Consider the following 21,920-nt stretch of genomic DNA (forward strand, 5'->3'; position numbering starts at 1 on the left):
GGTTTGGCGGTACTTCGCGCACCAGGACGTACATTTACGTCCTGTGTATGACCGCGAGCATAGGAGCGGTGCTCGTGTCATACAAGGCAGGACCGGGGACCCGCCGGTAATGGCCGACATCCGCGATCGCGCGGATGTCCGCCATTAACCTCTCAGATGCCGTGATCAGTACAGATCACGTTATCTGCGGCAATGCCCATGATAAAATAGATGATCGGATCGCCCGCAGCACTGCCGCGGCAATCCTGTCATCTGTAATGGCGGACGGAGGTCCCCTCACCTGCCTCCATCCGTCTCCTGGCATCTTCTGCTCTGGTCTGAGATCGAGCAGACCAGAGCAGAAGATAGCTGATAACACTGATCAGTGCCAAGCCCTATACATAGCACTGAACAGTATTAGCAATCAAATGATTGCTATAGATAGTCCCCTATGGGGACATGAAAAGTGTTTAAAAAAAAGTTGAAAAATGTAAAAATAAAAAGTAAAAAAAAAGTGAAAAATCCCCTCCCCCAATAAAAATGAAAATTGTCAGTTTTTCCCATTTTACCCCCCAAAAAGGGTGATTTTATTTTTTTATAAACATATTTGGTATCACCACGTGCATAAATGTCCAAACTATCAAAATAATATGTTGATGATCCTGTACGGGGAACTGCGTAAACGTAAATGTGAAAAAGTCAAAAAATGCTGCTTTTTTGTCACATTTTATTTAAAAAAAAATTATAAAAAATTATATAAAAGTTTGATATATGCAAATGGGGTATGTACAAAAAGTTTTAGATTTTTTTAAGCGAAACAAAAATATAAAAGTATCTAGCCACAGGTGTCATTTTAATCGTATTGACCCACAGAATAAAGAACACATTTCATTTTTACCGTGAATTGTACAGTGTGAAAACAAAACCCTCCAAAATGTGCAAAATTGTGGTTTTCATTAAAATTTCCTCCCTAAAAAAAACTTTTTGGGGGTTCACCGTACATTTTATGGTAAAATGAGAGGTTTCATTACAAAGTACAATTGGTCACGCAAAAAATAAGCCCTTATATGGGTCTGTAGATGGAAATATAAAAGAGTCATGGATTGTAGGAGGCGAGGAGGAAAAAACTAAAATGCTAAAATAAAATTGGCCTGGTCCTTAAGGTGAAAATGGGCTTGGTCCTTAAGGGGTTAAAGGGGTATTCCGGTGGAAAACATTTTTTTTTTTTACCTCAACTGTTGCCAGAGGGTTAAACAGATTTGTAAATTACTTCAATTTTAAAATCGTATTCCTTTCAGTACTTGTCAGCTTACATATCACTTATCAGTACCCCTTTAAGGCAATGATGAAAAAGGTTGTTGCCGCACAAAATATTGCCACTTTGGGCCCATTTGGACATTTCCACTAAGGGGTGTACTCACTTTTGTTGCAAAGTTTTAGACATTAATGGCTGTGTGTTGTGTTATTTTGAGGGGGCACCACATTAAACACTAGAATACAGGCTGGGGGCTCCTTTACATTTTAACAGAGTGGCATTTCATCAGTGCTGTCACATGAAAAGATATAATAAAATATTTACAAAAATGTGAGGGATTTAATCACTTATGTGAGATACTTGCAGGGCTGCAGGGCTCTTGCGGCTGCACCAGGAGGTAGTTTAGACAAATAAAATAATAAAAAAATAAAAAGAAGAAAATAAAATAAGTAATTAGATATAAAATAAAATTAAAAACATTGATACTTAATAGTGTTTAACCCGTTAACGACCATGGATGTCTATACTCGTCCATGTGCCGTTAACTGGGTAAGACAAGCCCCCAGCTTTTTATAAAAAATGTTTTCCAGGGGAGTACCCCTTTAAGACAAAGGGGCTTAAACCCTTAACGACATAAATGTACGTCCTAGTTTGGTGATACATCGTGCACCAGGACGTACATTTAGGACCTGTGTATGACCGCGAGCATCGGAGCGGTGCTCGCGTCATACACGGCAGGTTCTGGCTGCAGCCGCCTACCCGCCGGTAATGGCCGACATCCGCAATCGTGCGGATGTTCGCCATTAACCTCTCAGATGAGGTGATCAGTACAGATCACGGTATCTGCGGCAATGCACATGTTAAAATAGATGATCGGATTGCCCGCAATGCTGCCGCGGCGATCCGGTCATCTGTAATGGCGGACGGAGGTCCCCTCACCTGCCTCCGTCTGTCTCCCGGAGTCTTCTGCTCTGGTCTGAGATCGAGCAGACCAGAGCAGAAAATAGCCGATAACACTGATCAGTGCTATGCCCTATGCATAGCACTGAACAGTATTCGCAATCTAATGATTGCTTTAGATAGTCCCCTATGGGGTCATAAAAGTGTAAAAAAAAAAAAGTTGAAAAATGTAAAAATAAAAAGTAAAAAAAAGTGAAAAATCCCCTCCCCCAATAAAAATTAAAATTGTCAGTTTTTCCCATTTTACCCCCAAAAAGTTTAATTTTTAAAAAAAATAAACATATTTGGTATTGCTGCGTGCATAAATGTCCGAACTATCAAAATATAATGTTAATGATCCCGTACGGTGAACGGCGATGAAAATAAAATAAGTAATTAGATATACAATAAAATTAAAAACATTGATACTTAATAATGTTTAACCCGTTAATGACCACGGCGTAAAAAAATAAGCCCTCATACCGGCCAATGAAGATGACAATTTTAAATGTATAAATTTTACTGCATGTAGTTATGATTTTTTCCAGAAGTACGATAAAATCAAACCTATATAAGTAGGGTATCAATTTAATCATATGGACCTACAGAATAAAGAGAAGGTGTCATTTTTACCGAAAAATTTACTACGTAGAAACAGAAGCACCCAAAATTTACAAAGTAGGTTTTTTTTTCTCAATTTTGTCGCACAATGATTTTTTTTCCGTTTCGCCGTAGATTTTTGGGTAAAATGACTGATGTCATTACAAAGTAGAATTGGTGGCTCAAAAAAAAAAGCCCTTATGGCTTTTTAGGTGCAAAAATTTAAAGGGTTATGATTTTTAAAAGGTAAGCAGGAAAAAATGAAAGTGCAAAAACAGAAATACGCTTGGTCCTTAAGGGGTTAAGAGCAGTAGTGACAGATAGCTTATAAATATAAATAAAATACTATCAGTCAGTGGATGCATGAAAATGAATGCAGGTATATCAATGGATGAACAAATAAATAAATAGCAACCAATAAGTCCTGTAAGGAAAAGGATCTATTCAAAAGACTAGCAAAGTTCATCGAAGTTGGTAGACTACTGTTTGTTAAAGGGGTTATGCAGGATTAAAAAACCATTGCTGCTTTCTTTCAAAAAGCACAGCACCACACTTTTCTTCAGGATGGTATTATAACTCTGTTCCATTCACTGGAGTTTAGCTGCAATGCAACACACAAACTGAAGTCAAGAGTGGCACTGTTTCTGGAAGAAAAAAACAATGTTTTTCTAATTCTGAATAACCCCTTTGGGGTTTAGGACATTTCTGAAGTCATGCACAAAGTTCAGTCACAACGTTAATGATCGTGTAGGTAATGAAAAGTTGCTACTGCATTTCTGGGGGTAAGAAAGATACAGTCCTCAATGTTTTGTATAATATACAATAAATGCACGGGTAGCTTTTCAGTCCTGAGCGTGTCCAATGTATATGGCCCCTGCAGGTTGTCAGGCTGAGCGAACAAGTGAGCTTGGAGAAGAGTGTGATGGATGATACACGGTTGGGAGAGATTGGAGTGTGATAGCATTAGTTCCTGGTACGTAGCCAGGGATAGGGGAGCTAAGTAGGCAGGGATAGGGGAGTGGGCGAGAATAGTGTGCACTCCATCCCTGCCTAGTCGTGACATTTTAGCAGGCCCATATACTGCATTTGCCTTGTTCCTGCACTATCGAAGCAATGTCTGCTTTGGGGGCTTGACTCAGCTTGTCCATGATTTAGCTGAAAGATTTCAGCAAAATTAGTCGTCTCAGTCAGCATTAGTCCAAGATCAGGAGCAGTTAGTTCAGCGCTTGCTAGCCAGAATTCAGGAGCTGGAGTCTGCCCGAACTCAGGTGTCATCTGTTCCTGCTTCAGCTCCTGTGGAGCCACAAGTTAGTCTCTCTAACTGATTTTCTGGTAACCGAAAGATGTTCAAAACTTTTTGTGAGAGCTGCAAATTGGTTAAGGCTTCAGGTTAAGCCCTTACACATATGGTACTGAGGCCCAGAGAGTGGGTATTATTATGCCTCTTTTGTAAGGGGGTCCCCAGAATGGGTATTTTCCCTTGGTCCCGATGCTCCGAAGTTGTCCTCAGTGGACACCTTATTTGCGGGATTGGGTCTCTTGTACGCTGAACCGGACTTTGCTGCGTATGCTGATAGTCAACTGTGTACATTTAAGCAAGGTCCCAAACCAGTAGAGGAGTACTGTGCAGATGTTAAAAAATGGTGCGTGGCCTCCAACTGGAATACTTCAGCCTTGATTTGTCAATTTAGATTGGATTATCTGACACAGGGTCATGCTTGTGACTTACCCTTCTTCTGACACCCTTGACCAAGCCATGACGTTAGCTGTCCGTTTAGATAGACGTCTATGTGAGCTCAAATGAGAGTGTTCATCTTCCTCCAATTCTCCTCTTTACCTGTCTATAATAACCAACCTGTGCCTGAGGTAGAGCCCATGCAAATAGGGTCAATTCGCACCCCAGAGGAGCGTAGAAGATTTTGTCAACTAAACGGCCTGTGTTTTTACTGTGGGGAGAATACACACTTCATGGTTTCCAGTGTCTAGCATCCGCATCCAAGGGGCAATCGTGAAGGCCACTTGGGTGCACAGGTATGCAGGTCATGCCTCTCAGAGAGCTACGCCTGGTAGAGTTCTTCTGGGGGGCATTGTTCCATCTAGTTTACAATCTGACATAACGTCTAAGAGTATTGTAAAGCCTGTTTTGCATCAGTCTCTGGTTGAACCGACATCATGTGACACCCTGGGCAATAAGAGTGTGGAAAGTACTCCTATTGACTTTCAGTCAGAGGGAAGTAGTGAGATTCTGGAGGATGACTGTGAGGACACCAATGAGTGGTGTGATTTGGAGGATGAGGATACAGATGAGGACATTGATGGTCCCTCTGTATCCAAGTCAAGACCTCTTTACTCCCAGGTTGTGAAGGGTCCGGTGGCCCTCCTAAAAGGGGGGGGGGGGGTACTATCAGAACCTATAAGGTTGAAGGGTTCTGACAGGTTCTTTGTTGTTTTTTGTTGCTGAGTTACGCCCGGCTGTCTGGACTGGTCAGCTGACCTTGATTGGAGCACCTGTTCTGGCTCCATATAAGCTGGCAGTCTACTCCCAGTCTTTGCCTGCTAAAGAGCTCAGTTTGTACTCCTAGCTAGCTTTCTACTGTTTCTGGCATTTTGAGCCTTTCACTCCGCTCTCTGACTTTAATCTGGTATTAGCAATTTTGTACTTTGACAACTCCTGGTTTTTGATAGTGGACTTTGACGTATTGTGTGAGTGTGTTAGTTTTGCTTCTGTTAGTCTGTCTGCTCCCTACTGTACCTTGACCTGTGTCTGTATTATTGTCTTTTATTATTTTGACAGTTGACTCCCCTCACTTGTCTAGGGAAGGTATGTCACCGTGGTTATGGACCCGTTGCCTAGGGCGGGTACGTAAGTAGGCAGGGATAGGGGAGTGGGCGAGAATAGTGTGCACTCCTTCCCTACCCAGTCATGACAGTGTCTTATAATTATATAAGGAACAATATATTAAATGTTTAGTTTGGTGACTGGTACTCTTTAATATTATGAAGGCAGGAGCTATGCACGCTTCATAGACGGGGAGCAATGGCTGCTATCAGCTGCCAGGACTGACGCCTAATGCCATGCATCGGCAATCACGCCCATCCTTAAAGGAGTACTCCGGTGGACACATTTTTTTTTTTAACTCAACCTGTGCCAGAAAGTTAAACAGATTTGTAAATTACTTCTATTAAAGAATCTTTATCCTTCCAGTACTTTTTAGCATCTGTATGCCACAGAGGAAATTCTTTGCTTTTTGAATTTCTTTTTTTTGTCTTGTCCACAGTGCTCTCTGCTGACACCTGATGCCCGTATCAGGAACTGTCCAGAGCAGGAGAAATTCCTCATAGCAAACCTATGCTACTCTGGACAGTTCCTGACACGGACAGAGGTGTCAGCAGAGAGCAATGTAGACAAGACAAAAAAGAAATTCAAAAATCTAAGAATTTCCTCTGTAGCATACAACTGCTAATAAGTACTGGAAGGATAAATATTTTTTTTAATCAAAGTAATTTTCAAATCTGTTTAACTTTCTGGCTCCAGTTCATTTAAATAAATAAATAAATAAAGTTTTCCACTGGAGTACCCCTTTAACCTTAAAACTTTAGATTCCACAATCAACTTTGACTTCTAAACTACTGATGCCGTTGCATAAAGGGGGGCTGATCTGGACCTCTGTAGGTTAATTGAGGGGTATGGATCAGCTGAGATGATGACAAGAGGGTTCCTCCCTGCCTCTGCACCTTCTGATCGGTGTGTCACATATACAGGCACCCAATAATATTGATCAATGCTATGCCAAAGCATTATTGCAATACTTCAGCCTCCAACCACACAGGGATTCCACAAGGCGCAATAGGTGAATAGCAGCACTAGCCACAAGGGCACTCAGGCAAAAGCGAGATATAAGTAATATAATTTATTATAGAACAACGGGTTTCAACGCCAGAACCGGCATCTTCCTCAGGTTCACCTGAGGAAGACGCCGGTTCTGGCATTGAAACGCGTTGCTCTATAATAAATTATGAATTCGGGTAGAAGGAACAGGCATGGTCGCTCATCTACAATCTTGTATAATGATCTGATTGCTTCTCAGCATAATATCAAAAACTAACAGGTTGTTAGTATACATTTTTGATCAAAAAGTACAAGCCCACTCGCCACGTCAAGGCCACCTATTTAGAGTGGGTCCCCAACATCCCTAGCATAAAATGACGTAGCACTGGGCGGCGACCACCACCGCCGCGACACCAGTGCCCACGGGGGGAACGACCCACTGGCAGAGCGGCCCCAATGCCACTCAAACCAGTCTATGGGTTGCACCTCCCCACAGACACAGCGCCACGGCAGCAACGGACGCCGGACAGCACCACACCAGTGTGAACAAGGTGTAACAGCACACTTACCAAGCTCTCCCAGTCAGACAGGGAGACTGCTAGGAAAGAAATGGCCCCTTGTGTAGCTAACTACTACTTATATAGGGTTGTGCTGAGGGGGTGGGGAAGAGTGCAGACACATGTTCAAACAAAAAAAAAAAAAGGAGGGGATAGAAAACACAGTATGAATTCGGGTAGAAGAAACAGGCATGGTCGCACAAGACACCGACGATCCCCCTGAAGGGATAGGAGTGAGGTGGCAGGGGTGCCACCCCTCCTATCCCTGCTATTGGTCGTGTAGATGCGACGACCAATAGCAGATCGGGGGGCGGGGGGGTTACTTTCGGTTTCCCCGTTCTGCCCACTCACAATAGGCGGGGCAGGACGGAGAAACCGACAGGGACCGGCGCCGAAGGTCACTTACCGATCTGCGGAGGCTGTGGGCGACAGTGATTGGCGGGCGGCGATGTCGTGCGGCTTGCTCCCTGGATCCTACGGAAGCCAGTGAGTTGCCTAGCAACATCTGGAGGGCTACAGTTTGGAGATCACTGTGCAGTGGTCTCTAAATTGTAGACTTCCATCGGTTGCAAAACTACAACTACCAGCATGCCCAGACATCTGTTTGGGCATGCTGGGAGTTGTAGTTTTGCAACCGCTGGAAGTCTACAATTTAGAGACCACTGCACAGTGATCTCCAAACTGTAGCCCTCTAGATCTTGCAAAACTACAACTCCTAGCATGCCCACACAGCAGTTTGCTGTCTGTGCATGCTGGGATTTGTAGTTTTGCAACATCTGGAGGGCCACAGTTTGGAGATCACTGTGCAGTGGACTCTAAACTGTAGCCCTCCAGATGTTACAAAACTGCAAATCCCAGCATGTTCAAACAGCAAACAGCTGTCTCGGCATGCTGGGAGTTATAGTTGCACACCTCTAGCTATACTTAGATCAAATAATGGAGTCCTTGGACAGCACGGTGACGCCACCCCAATGCAGCGTTTTGGAGCAAACCTTTGTCGAGGACCCCTCGACAAAGCCGCGTTTGTGTTTTACAACGCCGCGTTTGTGTTTACCAAGCCCCCATAGTGCCAGAACAATGGACATGTGACCCCATTTTGGAAACTACACCCCTCACATAATGTAATAAGGGGTACAGTGAGCATTTACACCATACAGGTGTAATTTTTCATTTGCACAGCCCACTGTTCCAAAGATCAAACGCCAGTGGGGTGTAAATACTCACTGCACCCCTTATTAAATTCTGTGAGGGGTGTAGTTTCCAAAATAGGGTCACATGTGGGGGGGGGGGGTCCACTGTTCTGGCAGCACAGGGGACATTGTAAACGCACATGGCCCCTGACTTCCATTCCAAACTATTTTTTTTTCCAAAAGCTCAATGGTGCTCCTTCTCCTATGAGCATTGTAGTGCGCCAGCAGAGCACTTGACGTCCACACATGGCGTATTTCGAGAAGAGATGGGGTTACAAATTTTGGGGGGCATTTTGTCCTATTATCCCTTGTAAAAATTTAAAATTTGAGGAAAACTAGCACTTTAGTGAAAAAAAAATAATTTACACATCCAACTTTAACAAAAAGGCGTCAATCACCTGTGGGGTGTTAAGGCTCACTGGACCCCTTGTTATGTGCCTTGAGGGGTGTAGTTTCCAAATCAGTGTGCCATGTGGGTTGTTGTTTTTTTTTTTGCTGTCCTGGCACCATAGAGGCTTCCTAAATGGGACATGCCCCCCAAAAACTCGAGAGAAATTGGGTTACACATATTAGGAAGATATCTCTCCTTTTACCCCTTGTAAAAATTCAATAACTGGGTCTACAGGAACATGCGAGTTTAAGAAATGAAGATTTTGAATTTTCTCCTTCAATTTGCTGCTATTACTCCGATGGGAACATACAGTAGACATGTTGTATATGTGAATCAATATATAATTTATTTGGAATATTCATGTTCCTTATAAGCAGAGAGCTTCAAAGTTAAAAAAAAATGCAAAAATTTCAATTTTTTCATCAAATTTTGGAATTTTTCACCAAGAAATGATGCAAGTATCGACAAAATTTTACCACTAACATAAAGTAGAATATGTCACGAAAAAACAATATCGGAATCAGAATGAAACGTAAAAGCACCCAGAGTTATTAATGCTTAAAGTGGTCAGATGTGCAAAAAATGGCTGGGTCCTACAGTGAAAATTGGCTGGGTCCTTAAGGGGTTAAAAGGCCGGGGAGGAAAAAACACAAATTCTCTTTATTTTCTTAATCTAGATAGAGTATCTAGCCCACTGTGATCGTACCAATTAGCATTTTGCAGTTTGCATAGAATTGTAACTTTTGTCAGAGCCTATCCACCCAGCATCTCATAAAGTTCATATATGCCAATTATGTTTATGTCAGGGAGAACATTTCACACGAAAATAATCAACACAAGTAGCCAAAAATCTCAGCAAAAAGTCTGAGTCATGGACAAATGGCCTCATTAGACACAGAGGGTGGTTAAATGTGGAATTTCTCATCTTTTCTTTTTTAGGAGAGAAAAGATCCCTTAACACAGAACCAGAAAATAAAAGTCTTTTTTTTTCTTCTGTGACTGCTGCAGCTCAAGCTTGACTGTGCTTTATGGCTAATAATTCTGTGCTTTAATATGATATCAAGATCTAAGCTGTAGCCCCTATGATTCTAGTTGTGTCAAACTTTTGACTGTGTTGTTTCAACTCATCTTCTTTTTTTAAATGGAACAAATGTAAAGCCATAGGTGTCAGCTAGAGATGAGCGAACTTACAGTAAATTTGATTCGTCACGAACTTCTCGGCTCGGCAGTTGATGACTTATCCTGCGTAAATTAGTTCAGCCTTCAGGTGCTCCGGTGGGCTGGAAAAGGTGGATACATTCCTAGGAAAGAGTCTCCTAGGACTGTATCCACCTTTTCCAGCCCACGGGAGCACCTGAAAGCTGAACTCATTTATGCAGGATAAGTCATCAACTGCCGAATTTACTGTAAGTTCGCTCATCTCTAGTGTCAGCTCAGTAACCCCAAAGCTCGAGTACATTTGTATTAATTAGAATAATAAATAATACCACTGTTGATGGTGGTACATGTTTGTATAGTATTTTATTTATGTGTAAAAATAGGTTATTTATGTGGGGAACGGGGATATTATTTTAACTATCAGGCCATTTTGAAGACAAGCTTTCATAAGATGGAGTCTCTTCTTTAATGTATATCAGTGATGTGTGTGTTATATTTAGGGCTGCAATGATTAATCAAAATTATCGGTAAAACTCGATAATTAAATGGTTGTCAATGATTTCTATTATCGATTTATTGGGGGGGCTATTTATTTATTGTTTGTTTATTGTTTAAATGTATTTATTGTTGGGGGGGCGCGGCCTCTGTAATAAGGGTATAAGCAACTAGGTAACCTCCAACGTGTCGACGGGACCCATGATGCAACGCGTTTCACAGAAAGACCACTTCATCAGGCCACTTCATGATGCCTGATGAAGCGGTCTTTCTGTGAAACGCATTGCATCATGGGTGTATAAACTTTAGATCCCTGTATTTGTGTGTCCAACGCCTTTGAATCCCGTCGACACGTTGGAGGTTACCTATTTGCTTATATCTATTTGGACGTGGAGCGGCTGTGGGAACCTCATTTTGTTACCTCTTTCCGTTGTTGCACTTGGCGGAGTGCGACTCTTTGTGTTGAGCACCACTTCTGCTACTCTAACTCCGTTTAACAACAATATCACACTACGGAGCGCTGTCTGTTTCTTTATTTCAGTCTGTAAAAAGGGGGACTGGCCTAGTAACATGGTATACTATTGTTTCTAGTTTCCCTGCCTTTTAAGCCCCTCAGTCTGCCCCTAAATGTCCCTCTGATGCCTCTAGGTGCCTTTTTGAAGATAGTGTTGGCCTGCAACATCTGTGGCCTAGCTCCAGCACAAAGACGACGGCCTGGAGTTCAGTCCTGAAGCCAGCGCCGCCTCCTTGTCCTCAGCTGCTATGGTCACAAGAAGGCTATGGTCCTGTCATTGCGGAAGCCCCCTGCCTGGCCAGAATCTTTTGCAGTGACAGATCTTTCTGGTGCAGAGATGGCTATCACTAAGGTCTGTGATCTGCCCCTTCTCCCCTGCAGCAAGGCTCATATTTTGTCCCTTCAAGTTCTGTTCTGTTAACCCTTTAGGTGCTGTCCTCTCTCTTTTCCCCCTGTTAACTCTTCACAATGTGGTCCCCATATCTTACCATTAACCCCTCCCTGGTCCCCTAATCCTGTTTTTTAATCGATTATTCGAACCAATAATCTGTCAACTAATAGATTTTTTACATATGCAGCCCTAGTTATATTGCATATTGTGGACAATGTTTTTTGTAGTATAAGAAAGATTCTATTTTTCTCACTTATTTGAGTTAGATTTTAGGTTTATTTTTCTCACTTATTTGAGTAAGATTTAAGGTGTATTAAAAAAAACTCTGTGCTCTTTGGACAAATGTAAATATCACTATATTAATACAAAGTAGAAGTCTGTGTTATTATTAAAGGGATTCTGTCATCAATATCACCCGCACTAACCTGTTCAGGGTTTTATTGCAGGTGACACTGATGAAAACCATACTTACCGATCTTCTGTCGGTGGCTTCATTTTTTTGTAATCTCCCGGTCTTCTGGATATGGTTATAAGGGGCCTCTTCCCCCTGTGTTGAGCCTGCTGTGCTGCAGAATTGAGCTCCATTCTGAAGCACAGCAGGCTCAGCATATGGGGAGGAGGCCAGCACACACAGATCTTCAGAACACCGGAGGTTCCCATCCGTTGGAGGCTTGGGAACACCCCCATATACCAAGATCCTCATTACCATATCCAGAACACTGGGGATTACAGAAAAGCTGATCCACAGACAGAAGATGGGTGAGGCTATGTTTCTACCTACTTGAAATTTTTTTGTAAAAACTGCCACTGCAGTTTGTGAGCTGAAACCTGACGTGGATCCAGCAAGAAGGAAAAGCATAAGTCCTTCTTTTATATTTCTTTTTTCTTTTGAATCCATGTCTGGTAGATATCCAAAAAGTAAAAACGTAGTCTAGGTATCCTTTTCATCAGTGTCACCTGCACTAAACCCTGTACCACCAGGTTAGTGCAGGTGACAGATTCCCTGTAATTTGTAAGAGATCTATTTGTCAAGATGTTGAGATTGATGCAGGTGAATTGGCTAAGGCTGGGTTCACATCACGTTTTCAGCCATACGGGACCTCATACAGCTGGGGGTAGCTAAAACTGGGCGTTCCCGTATCCCTGCCGTATGCCGCCCATATGTAATTCATTTCAATGACTGACCACGAATTTAGGTCCGGTGAGAAAACCGCATACGGGGCAAAAATTAGCCAGCCGGAGTCAGCGTTTCACTCCGATCAGCTCATTGAAATTAATTACATACGGGCGGCATACGGCAGGGATAAGGGAGCACCCGGTTTTAGCTCCCCCCAGTCATATGCAGTCCTGTATGGCTGAAAACGTGATGTGAACCCAGCCTAAGTGATGTATAAGGCCATAGATTTGTTTATTAATTATTGCATTGCTCTTCTTTTCAACATTTCAGTTTGTCAAAATTAGAGTAGTGTTGATTCAGAGCCTGTACCTGGTGGAAAGTATGATTCATCTGAAACATTGCAACGTTTTAGACTGAATAATAAATGATTGTAATAAGGGAGTCTGTCTCTGTTTCATGCTGCCCATGGTTCAGACAGCAGAAAAGTGGACAGGTTCCCTTTAGGTCTAGTGTAACTATTCAGATGCTCACAACCTGCAAAAAAAATTCCATGAGGGGATTTATCACTGGTTTTACCTTGCTTTTGTGTTGTTAAATCGTTGCAGTTGCTGTTTACAGACTTTTCATTGTGACTTTTGCTGTAGAAGCTTTTTGTAAAGTTTTGTAGCTATGTCGTAGTCTGATTAACTTTGTACAATGGTCATGAATTTATCATGTGTGACCTGTCAGACAATTTGTTGCACATCTACACCAGCCCAGACCTGGTTTACAAAACTGTCTGTGAGTAACATTTGTAAATAAAAAAATAAGATTTATCAAAACCAGAGAAGAGGAAAAGTTGACCAGTTGTTCATAGCAACCAATCAGATAGCTTCTTTCATTTTGAATAAGGCCTCTAAAAAATAAAGCAAGCAATCTGATTGGTTGCTATGGGCAACTGATCAACTTTTTCTCAGTACAGGTTTTAATAAATCTCCCCCACAGTCTTTAAATCTAGAAGGTTCCATGGGCTTCTTCTATGAATCTTTATCTTCAGTCTTTTCCATAGATTTTTCTATAGGATTTGCTTCTTTGAAACCATTTGAGAGTGTCCTTGGCTGTGTGTTTGGGATTGTCTTGCTGAAATGTCCACTTTTGTTTCATTACCCTGGTAGATGGCAGCAGATTTTTATCAAGAATGTCTTGGTAAATTTGCCCATTCATCATTCCTTCAGTTATGTGGAGTTTGCTGCTACTATTTTACTTCAAAACTGTTGGTATTGTGTTTTTAAAGGTGATGTGAAGTGCCATTTCTCCTCTTCAAACATGGTGTGAATTATGGCATCTAAACAGTTCACTTTTGCTCTCATTATCAAGATCTGTCCAGAGGAAAAGTTGCCCAGTTGCCCATAGCAACCAATCAGATCGCTTCTTTCACTTCTCAGTGGCCTTTTCAAAAATGAAAGAAAAGAAGCAAGCTGATTGGTTGCTATGGGCAACCAACAGATTTTGATAAATCTCCCCCTAATAATATATATTCTCCCAGTATTTCAGTATTTGGCTTCTCCAAATGTTTAATGTAAAGTTTAAATGCATAAAATAAAGAAGAGCTTTAAAGTCCCACGTGTCTAAAGATATTTTTTGCTTGCTGTGAATTTCAGTCATGAAAATCCACAGATAATCTCATAGCATGCAGTCATTTATCGAGCGTGAAAACTGTACTTATTCACTGCCTAAAGTGCATTTTTTTTTCATTATATAATTTTTTTTTCCATCATTATCATTTTTATTGAAGATTTTTGAACAATAACAATTAAAATACAATAAGTATATGTATAGTGAAGCTACACACATAGATAAAATAGTACTTTCAGGATAAGTGCGATCTTTTATTCATGAGAAATGGAATGAGACATTACATGCTATGAGGAGCCCTGTGGATTCTCTTGAGTGAAGTCCATACCAAGTAAACAGACAACCTCTTGTGTTGTTGGGATGTTATGTTGCTTTTAGGGCACAGTAAGTAGGGCTCTAAAATGGTCTTTGTCATAGTGACACAGATCATAATGTCTAAGCATACAGGAATATGCTTATAAATTATTAATTTATAAGGGTACGTTCACATGGACATATCTTTTGCAAATTTCCTGCTGAATGTTTTAGCTGCGGCAGATGGATTTTCCACAGCAGAATTTTAGCAGCAGAAATTATTAGTGGATTATTCACTATGGAAAATCTGCTGGGGAAAGCCTGCCACAGCTGAAACCTGCACGAGAAACTCTCTTATAATCTGCCTGTGTGAATGTACCCTAATAAAGATTTTAAATAGTAATGCCCAAGTGGTATAAAAAAGTAAAGTGTAATCGAAAGATAATCATAAAACAGTGTAAAAAAAAACTGCTATTTAGTATACAGTAATTATTTTTTCACTACATAATAGATACACTTGGGGGGGAGGGGGGGGTATTTGGCAAGAGTGTTGTTTCAAATGACAGTCTGAATGGGAAAGTGTACTGCTTTATGTATCCCTGATTCATTAAGAAGTACATGCCTCTTAATAAAACAAGCAGGAAAGCGGCCTGTGCAACATGGCTTTAAGATTTATGTTAACTCCGAACCAGCTTCGATGTTAGCTACACTTTACACTCTCCAGGATAAGTAAGGGTTGAAACGTCACTTTTAATGCATCACAGTTAAAAACATGGGTCAAAGAAAAGTCAATAAAATATAAGACGAAACACGTCGGCATTGTGTCCTATATTTTTTTTTTTTTTTTTTTTATCCATGTGTTTAACTGGAATGCATTGAAAGTGAAGTTTTAACCCTTACTTATCCTGGAGAGCCAGACATCCTTCTTTATTTTTCAAGCTGTATGATAACGGGAGATGGCCCGCTCAGTCCGAGCTCCTACAACTGAGATGTACCACTGTTATCCATGGATACCTGTTTAGATTGGTCTGATGAGCTGAGTTGCCGTTTTTCCTTTTTTCCATTTTTTCTTACAATTTACACCACCACTGTAGCGTACCTTGTGATAAATCTAGCCTTGCAGGAGGCCATTCCTCCTTTTACACCCACTTTACCCCAAGCTCCAGCAACTTTGTGAGCAAGGTGTAAAGTTCAAGAAGTGTAAAAAAAAAAAAATTGGCACAAAAACATTCTGATGCTCCCCCCTTAAAGTATTAGGTAGGGAAACAGGCCAAAATACTTTTTTCATTTGCACCACAAAAAAATTAAAATGACATGTAAATGTGTCCCATAAAAGCAAAAAAAAAAAAAGAAAAATTGCAGAGAGGCCGTAACAAATGTAGCTGGGTTTTAAATTAGCAAGAAAGAGAAAAACTTGTACTCACTTGCTGCCAATCCCCAGTGGCACCAGCGGGAGATCAGTAGCAGGTGAGTATCATTTTTTTTAGTTTTTTCTTCAGCCCTGAGATGTTTTAAGTTTAAAATGAATGTTCTAGAATACCCTTCAACAGACCTATTCATTAAAAGAGTAGTACTTGCACACCCACAACAAAGCCCAGTATACATTAAAGCTGCCTCTGTTGTTTGCTAACAAGTTGCCAACAGTTCTTCTTTTTCCTGACAAATTAATAAAAATGTTGAAGGACAAGAATCAATGCAGAAAAGAATAAAATTATCTTTATACGTTTGTCAGAATACCAAGCTTCTTTATATTATATGTGCTGATATTTCAATTTCTGTACCGTGTCTGTAGAAAAGACTGAATAACTGTAATCTACTTAGTATGCCAATAAAGATGTCACTATAATGACAACACTGCTGGAATGCTGAAAACACAATGCTACAGCGTTAAACAATGTAAACCTATATCTAAATAAGTGTTACCAAACGGTAGTGTGACTTATACAGTGATCAATAAAGAATTGGAATGTTGACCATCATGGACTAAACTAAAAGAGCTGTATATAGAACTATATGTCATTTGACAGGTAGATCTAAATACATGGTTGAAATTAAGGTTTTATTTTAACTTTTATTGATAACTCATCAGTGATGCTGTTCTTGTGCTGTATATATTACTGTTAAAGCGCAACCATCTTGCAACTGTGCATACGGTGTAAAGAAGTCTATGTGTGGAATGCAGCCATACCTTTAGCTGCTCATTCCATTTCTTTATAAAAATGACTTTCTCGGGCAGTCAGGAACAGTTGTCGAGATGTGGCTAGGGGCTCGCAATGCCGAGGAGTTGCCACGTCTCTTTCTGCCTCAGTCATTGCTTTACCACAAAGGTCCACTACGCCGAAGAAACATCTTGTGTATGCTGTAATACTGAGCAGCAGCGCATGTACAGTGTACCTGTGTGTCAATCACTTAGTGGTGAAACAATGACTGAGACAGAGAAAGGCATGGTTGTCCCGGGGAACGGCATACCCCTAGCCACACATCTCTGACTGTTCCTGATAAAGTAATTTTTCTGAAGACTAAGAAACGAAATAAGCAGCCAGAGGTATGGGTGCATCACACATGTAGCATGTAGACTACTTTACACAGTGTTTACTGTTATATAGGGTCATGTGGTGTAACAGTTGCACTTTAACATGTAGGGTGAAGCTAGTTATACAGCTCTAGAAATATACCATTCAGGTAGATGTGACTACAGTCCTTAGTTAGATTTCTAGTGTAAATCCCTTTATTGCTTTTAAGAAACTCTCTTTAAGTGACCAATGTATACATTTTATACCTTAAAGGCCTTGTTTTGTTTAGAAACCACTTATTTTTAAACCCTATATGGAATTCGGAGTTAACAGAAGGATGCCTCCCATTTGAGACCTCCATCAGATAGCATAAGTAAAAACCATCTGTAGTGTCTATTGCTGTGCAAGACCCCATAAATTAATGAATAACATGGACAGCTCATTGTGTCTTATGACCACTGCCTAATACTTAAAAGGTGTGTGTCAGTGATAAAAACTTTTGATATTTCATCCAGAATTTGTCTTTAAAATGTCTTTACAATAAAAGTAACATTCAAATGTAAAAAGTCTGAATGCTAAACATTTCTAGCAATGACGGAGAGCTTTTTACTTGTGTACTGTATCAGAGTTATCATTTCCTAACAGATGTCACTGTCACACAGACTCCTGATCCTGGCTGCTTTTCTTCTTGCCTGCACTTCAATGAATTTCAAACAGTGTGTAAATTAGACTGTGGGAGTCGTGAGCATAGCGAGTGACGGGGGAAGCATGTCTGATAATAATCTGAATTAGGAATTCATGGTTGCACAAATTGAATCTGGAAAGGGTCTACTATTTTCAGTTCCTTATGTGGTAATTATAGGGTTTTATTTTATTTAACTCCTTGACTGATGGATCTAGGAGAAAAAAAATTAACAAAAGTGGCAATGTAAGTTCCTGGATAGCAAGTTTAGTAACTGCTATGGGGTCCAGCTTTCCTCGTAGTTCAGGTGTGGTTATTGATCCCTGTGGCTTTTGGAAAATGAGAGTAGGTGGTTTGAGAAAAAGAGAGTAGGAGAAGAAGAAGGAAGATTAGACACCAACATTTTCAAAAGCTTTTCTTATCCTTGCTGACGAAGGTGCTCTTGATAATTTAATCTGAGTTTACTTATGGTTCTCTAAGGTTATGTTTTACACCCCTAGGAGTATACCTTAATAATTGGTATATTCTCATAATGAAAATGTGGACCAATAGTAGAACAGTAAGTGTCGAAGCTTAGCTGGCCTCACTCCTGTATCGCGTCCGTTCTCGGTAGGGCAATGTCAAGAGCTGCCTGTGTCACCAACATTTCACATTGTTATTTAGTTGTGACACCAGTGTTCGCACTCAACGAGGATGACAGATTTAAAGGGAACCAATCATCAGATTTTACCCTATAGTAACGCTTATATAGTGTAAAATCTTTATCCTCACCATCCCTGGGGGACGTCCCTGCCCCTAGGGATGGTGAGGATATGAACTTATAAGATTCTCCCCACAGGACCCGTAAGTAGTCCCCTGGACAGGGAGCTCCTCTCAGCTATTCCTGTGTCTTCAGCCAGCAGCGACGCTCCCTCCACTTGACAGGCCACGTCATCGCTCTGCTCAATGAACAGACGGAGCAGAGCGATGACGTGGCCCATCAATCAAGCCGAGGGGGCATCACTGCTGGCCAAAGACACAGGACTAGGTGAGAGGAGCACCCGCCCAGGGGACTACGTATGGGCATGGCAGGGAGCAGTTTATAAGTTCATATCCTCACCCCTTGGGGCAGGAGCGTACACAGGGGATGGTAAGGATAAAGATTTAACCCCATATAATGCTTTGCCAAGCGTTATATAGGGTAAAATCTGATGATTGATTCCCTTTAAACAAGCAGTTGTATTATTGCAGCGTCCTTGATTACCACTGTTCCCCAGCGCTATGTGTTCCACCAACTTGACTTTGACTTTGACTCTGCCTTCTGATTCAGACCTAATGTTAATCTTCTGGTTTGACCCCTTCCTCTTGTTTGTTCTTTTCTTTGGTTCTGGCTTTGCACTGTATTGTCCTACTGGTTTTGACACCTTGGCTTGTTTTCCGGTATTCACTTATGCGCACTTATTTTGTCTATTACGTAACTGTTTTGACCGTTGCCCAGTTGGGGGCCACATTTAGGGTGAATCATAATAGTAGGTAGGGTCAGAAGCAGGGTTCACCTCAAGGCTGCACTGTTTCCTACCTAACAAGCCAGTTTACATTTTATTAAGGAATCATGAACATGTTGGCAATTAGTTGCTAGTATCGATAGATAACTAAGAACATACTGTTTTTGAAAGAGAAAATTCATGTTTTGTGACTGTAAGCACAAAATTGTAAGCGTGTTTAAGAGCTCAAGCCTCTTATTATTTGACATTACAAGGTTTATTAAATTAGGGGCTCCCGAGAATTATTTATTGATTCTTTTGTAAATGAAAAGCATCAGTAAATATAAACTTTTTTAGATATATTTTCTGTCAAGTTTTTAAATATACTGTTTACCTATTAGATTGTGGAAAAAAGATCCTTGAAAACCAGTATTGTCTACTATTTATAAGGCTGTTTATTTTTTTACTTGGCAGTTTTTGAGCCAAAGCCAGAAGTGGATCCAGTAGGAAGGAGAAGTATAAATCCTTTTTTATATTTCCCTGTGCTTTTTAATCCATTTCTGGCTTTGGCTCCAAAACTACTGTGGCGGCATTCCAAAAAAACTGCCAAGTGGAAGCCCATTCTCAAAGCTACCACAGGCCCTATAACTTAGTTATTCTGCTAACTGGCATATCTGCTGCTACTTATGTAGTTTAATATATGTAGTGCTTCTCTCCTATCTCTTGAGGAAAAAATGTACATTTTGTTAGTATTAACCAGTGTTTTATTTTATACATTTTCAAGGGGAAAATGCAAGTAAAATTATAAATCATGTAAAATCTATGCTCTGTTTAACTTGTACATGTCGGTGGCATTTTCATGTAGAGTAAATGGTCTTGGTTTCAGTATTGTTGTGCTTTCACCAGCTTGTCCTATTTATTGCACAACTACAATACAGAGTATCCTTTATATGTCCCACTTATGTTGTTTGCTGGCTCTTTTTTGATTCTATGCAATGTCCTTGTCAGATGTTTTTGAAATGTAAAAAATCTAATTTTATGTTATATTTTATTGTTTTATATATCGTATAATACAATAGGGTTACACGGAGACCTTTATAGCTTTTCTGATCAATTTTAAATTTTAATCGAGAGTTGAAAAATACAACATTGCATACAACTCAATGGATCGAATACATCAATTAGTTGTACAACAAAAAAGTCTCCATGTAGCCTAGGAGTAAGACCAACATCCATGTGTTATTTTGGCTTGTACAGCTAGACCAAGGTGTTCTTGTTTTGTCACTAGCAACTTTCTTGAAGGCTTTCGAAAACATTGTTTAATCTGTGCTTCGAAATACTCAACTACCTAAATATTTCATATTCTATGAAAAGCACTCAACAAATAACGTATGTGTTGGATGTATGTTGTGTATTTGCATTTTGAAGTTTACATTAGAGGTAAAAGGAAGATGTCTGTGCATAAGTGTAGCACAACTTTGCCATTGTTTAGATGTTTCATTAGGTGATGTAGGACAATATTTCTACTTGTTTGACCTACTGTAGGTTTTAACCATAATTGGAAAAGTGTTCTGTGATTTGTAGTGCTGTGGGCAGTATGATTGTTCAAAAAAATGTGTGGGGTGTATTATCTATAAAATATGAATATAACACTTGTAGAACACAAACACAGTCAATTTCATGTACCTATCCCTCCTGATAGTATTAACAAATGTAATTGAATGGTTACAAATACTGAAAGAAAAGGTTGTTTACCTTGACATGAAATGCATAATAATTCCTTACCAAGTGATCATTTGCCCCTGTTTTAACAATACCTGTAAAATAAACATTTATTATTTAAAAGCTCCACATAATAAGCCTTCATCCTTACCCTCAGTATAATATTAAATGCTAATCCCCATCTAATAAATATCAAGAGAGCCCCAGCTGTGGACACAGATCCAGCGGCCTCGGCTATGCATGACGTACCAAGAGTCTCAACACAAGACATTGGGTGCCTGGACCTTCGGCAAGATTTAAAGAGGAGCTTCCCGATAAGGGCTGCCAGGAGGGGCCACCATGCTCATAACCCCCCATCCCAGTAAGAGGGAAGGGTCCTCCTTTCTTGCATGTTGTGCAGGATGGTGGGTGAGCTGGAAGGCATCAAAGCTGATCCAGGTAAGCTCAACAGACTTCAATATAATGCATTGTACTAAGGGACATATCTGTAGTTTTAGTAAAGGACAGGAGACAATTAGTGCATCAGCTGGAAACTTTCCAATCAATTTTTTGAAGACTTTGTTACTTGAAATTATTGTTTTCTTGCCTGAAAAAAACAGGTTATCCATGGTGGTTTCCTACAATAAAAACCACAATTATCACAATTAATATATCTTTATACAAATTGCACATTTGGTATCTAATAAAATAAGAAAGATTAGTGGCGGGTGCTTCACTGCCCTATTAAGGTAACATTACCTTCTTTAATTATACAATCCCTTTTTATGGCATACATTAAAATACTATAATAGTTACTCACCAATGCTTTAGCTGCATTAATGTTTTTCTCTCAGCTCCAACATTGAGTATCAATTATGAGCCAACCACCCAATCCAACACTGCGACTCCAGGCAACCCTCTTCTTTAGCTTCTGCTGAAGGTCCTGCACCCTGAAATCCATAGCCGAGGCCCATATTCCCTATTTTGTTTTTACTTTCTGGATTCTGTAGGCAACAGCAGGGGCTAAAGGTAGAGCAGTCCAAGAAACTGCATGGGGGAAAAAGTCTGTAAATCTAAAGCATGTAAGGTACACCGCAAAGCACATAATCACAAGGAACATAGAAGATGCATTTTGTGGCTATGATTCTAAGTTTTCCACAATAGGGGTTTGAAAGTGGGTTCAAACAACCAAGTGATTCAATGTAAATACAATGAGAAAAATGTGTATTTCTTTAACA

At 40.4% G+C, this 21,920-nt stretch overlaps 1 protein-coding gene across 14 annotated transcripts in view; it reads left to right on the plus strand.

Annotated features, from left to right (window-relative positions):
• DLGAP3 (DLG associated protein 3) overlaps positions 1–21,920 on the plus strand; it is a 538,301-nt gene that overhangs the window by 411,190 nt on the left and 105,191 nt on the right. The window lies entirely within an intron of this gene.

This window comes from Hyla sarda, chromosome 2 (assembly GCF_029499605.1).
Source record: "Hyla sarda isolate aHylSar1 chromosome 2, aHylSar1.hap1, whole genome shotgun sequence".
In the NCBI taxonomy this organism is placed as follows: Eukaryota; Metazoa; Chordata; class Amphibia; order Anura; family Hylidae; genus Hyla; species Hyla sarda.